We start from the raw sequence: 4,002 nt of genomic DNA, 5'->3' as shown, positions 1-4,002 counted from the left end.
TTTGCATATTAACTGACGTTTGAAGTTTTGAAAAATGTTGTATTTTATCTTCACTAGTTTTTCAACAAAACATTGCCATACAAGGAATGACAGTTGCAGAAAACCTATATATATATAAACACAATCCATGTAACATTTACTTGGCAGTCGTTATACACGATAAGGGCCTACAGTTTCCAATTTGAACAATTCCAGCAGAGATGAGCCTCTGTCAAGCTTCCATGTTTGTTTCAAAAACTTATATCTGTAGTCACAAATTGCACGTCTTATCCACAGCCAAACTAGATTTCTATTGATATGATAGTTGTATGTTAACAAATATACAATGTAGAAACATGTAGAAACGCATTTGACGGCTTCTTGCATTATATTAGAATCCAAGTCTGAAATGCTGAATAGATGAAGTCCCAGTTTACCAGGATTGGCATAGTACATGCCTGTGTAGTTTATATTAGTCTATGTTCTTGTTGTTTAGTAAAATATTATACTTTTTATGTACATATCCATGTCTCCACATAATGTTGAAGAGGTGTACTTGGTATACTATCTCAGCCTAGCTCTCCCCATGTGTTAACCACGGCTGCCAGTTGCAGAATGAGCTGTGAGAGTTTACAGTACCCGAATTTATTGGGTGGTTTTATAGTCCAACCTTCCTCTTTAAGTAAATAAATGTCTCATGAACTGTTACAAATTTACTAACTCACTACAATGCAATCATTGTTAAAATTATAAAATTACATTATACACTTGGTGAGGTGGTATGGTTCAAATACACCTATATTTTGTATACGCCTTGATTATTTATCGGCACGTTTAAAGAACGAAAAAATAGTGACTCACCGTCACAAGTGAAGTTATTCCCGTTAAGTTTGTATCCGTTACGACAAGAGCACAGGAATCCTCCCACAGTGTTGGTGCAGGTCTGTTCACATCCTCCATTAGAGACCGCACACTCGTCAATATCTGTCGTCAGGCAAAATGCAACACGGTTACGTTATAGCTGGACATTCATTGTGTTGTGTGTAGTGGTGCGTGAGAAACATAGTGGAAAAGAGAAGTGTTCAAACAGTAGTCGACAGAGAGGGCAGAGACTCTGAATGTTGTTGTGATTTCTTGTTACCTCCATGAAAAATTAACGTATTGATTTTGGCGCGTCTCTGTGTGTGTGTGTGTGTGTGTGTGTGTTTCCGCATGTAGTCATAATTTGTAGTCAGCATAACTTCAGAACGCCTTTATGGATTGTGATGATATTCTGTATGCTGGTAAGTCTTGGAAAGACAAGGTCAAGGTCAAATATGGGCCTCCTGGTGACTGACCTTGGTACTGCAGCAGAACTTCCGGTTTTTGTATCGTTTGTCCTTAATAAGCCATGGTCTTGTATTTTTGGTGACAGATAGCTTTTTCTGTCAGGAATAAGTGGTGTTAGTTTTGTCCCCCTGGCAGCTTGTTCTGGAACTGCAAGTTATTTTTTGGTAAAATCTTTTAAGCGGATAAGTAAAAAAAAGCAACAAATGTAGTTTCATCATTTTTAGTATTAGGTAGCTTCTAGAGAGATGTACATAATTAAATGAAAATTATGCAAATGAAGGCTTAATTTGCATAATTAAGTAGAAAATTGTGCAATTACAGTGTTTTACATGATAGTACTTTCATACATGTGATGTATGTAATCTATGGAAGGCGAAACATTAACAGATACCAATTATGCAAATAATTACGTCATTTGCATAATTAATGTGAAAATTTTGCAATTTGTTAATGGTGAATGATGGGAATTTTATACCTTGTGACATATGCAAGTTACTTAAAGTTTAACATCACTATGCATATGTTATGTTAATGCAGAGGTCATTCACATAATTAATGAGGACATGTTGATATGAAATATTGCCAAAGGATAGGAATTCCTCACGCAAAATATTGTAATTTTAGTAAAAACCATAAGTTTAACTGTTAATTACGACCTTACTTCCAGATACAATGAGACGAATTGAAGACCATACAAAAGTCCCTGTGCTTTTTTTGTTGTGTCAATAAAGAATCATTTCATTAAACGGCATATGTAATAAGTTCAAAACCGTCTTTTATCCCCAAACGATGCGCGGATCCGGATAGCTTGGCCAGGGTAGATCTACGTTATTTGTTTTAAACTAGGAGATTATCTATATAACTGTGCGTTATCCTAACCCTAACCCACTCAGGCAAATAAAGAGAGGCAGAGATCTGGATACGACAACGGCAGGATCATGATTTACCCATGTCATCCCCCGGCTGTGTGGTTGTAGTGGGGACCTTGAGTGAAGTACTGGCAGTTGAAGGAGCGGCAGACGATGTAGACATTTCGTTGCTGGCAGTAGAAGACGCGGGCGGAGTGGTGTACTCTCCTGTCGTACTCTGCACTGCTGCAGTAGTGGGGCCTGAAGGAGCCTCACCGTCACAAGTGAAGTTATTCCCGTTAAGTTTGTATCCGTTACGACAAGAGCACAGGAATCCTCCCACAGTGTTGGTGCAGGTCTGTCCACATCCTCCATTAGAGACCGCACACTCGTCAATATCTGTCGTCAGGCAAAATGCAACACGGTTATGTTATAGCTGGACATTCATTGTGTTGTGTGTAGTGGTGCGTGAGAAACATAGTGGAAAAGAGAAGTGTTCAAACAGTAGTCGACAGAGAGGGCAGAGACTCTGAATGTTGTTGTGATTTCTTGTTACCTCCATGAAAAATTAAGGTATTGTTTTTGGCGCGTCTGTATGTGTGTGTGTGTGTGTGTTTCCGCACATTTGTAGTCAGCATAACTCCAGCACGCCTTTATGGATTGTGATGATATTTGGTATGCTAGTAGGTCTTAGGAAGCCAAAGGTCAAGGTCAAATATGGGCCTCCTGGTGACTGACTTTGGTACTGCAGCAGAACTTCCGGGAAACAGATGTGCGGGGTGGCAGGGATAACAGATGTGCGGGGTGGAGGCATCGCCTGCCCAGTTTTGATTAATGAGGTTTTCTTACGGGAAAAGCCTACTTGACCATATCCAGGCCAAAGGTGCTACTGTGTGTTTGAAACCAAAAACCTGTGTTATTTATTTCTGTACTGTAGTGTACTGTGTAAAAACCTTTAGAAAAACTCATATATTTCATGGAGGTATGAGATCTCCGAATTCTTGTCGGGAATGTTTTCAAATAATAATGCATCATTTAATGTGCCATTACTCAAACGGCTGTCTACCTTTTCCCCGTAAACCAATACTCCATGCATGTTAAACACAGTTTAATACCATGATTACCCAGAACACATGCCTAGGGACCTCCAACCCCGTCCTTCTTTCCGGGCCATACGCCAGACCGGGTCACATCCCTGTCAATCAACTTACACCTCAGCTAAGTCACTTCCAGTCATCCCTATTCAAGACAATATACTAATTCTTCTGAAGTAATTATATATTGCTAGTGACACACACCTACGCAAGAGGTTCCGTTTTCATTCAAAGCGTAGCCTTCCGCACAGGAACACTTCACGGCTCCGGCGTCAATGGAGATGACCATACGATCTGCTATTCCAACACCGTTCCCTAAAAGCCCACAAGAAAAACAAATCATATTGTTAATCACAACCGATTACAAATATGGGTCCTAAAGTCCGGAATTAGAAGGGAGTGCTATTTTGTGACAGATTATGTTTTAATGAATACATAACTGGACTGGACATCCCTCACCGTCACACAACTTCTGACAGCAGCCCAAGACACAGGAAGACCTGGCAACACCTCTGCTGCAAGGTCTGCCTTGTCTCCCCGACGACCAGTGTCGGTCATGGGACTAGGTAGGTAACTAGCCAACGTTTTTTTTTTTTTACAGAATTTCGCTTGTATGACTTGTGCGGCCTGTTTTTGGAAATGGATATTAATATTATTTTTCCCCATGCTAAACCACAATGGATACAACAACAAGATGCTCAAACAATTCATCATCAAGTAAACATAAACATTTTCAGTGATAACGATGGGAG

Source organism: Branchiostoma belcheri, unplaced genomic scaffold, assembly GCF_001625305.1.
Source record: "Branchiostoma belcheri isolate BF01 breed outbred unplaced genomic scaffold, Haploidv18h27 scaffold70, whole genome shotgun sequence".
Taxonomy (NCBI): domain Eukaryota; kingdom Metazoa; phylum Chordata; class Leptocardii; order Amphioxiformes; family Branchiostomatidae; genus Branchiostoma; species Branchiostoma belcheri.
Note: the sequence above shows the minus strand (reverse complement) of the source record.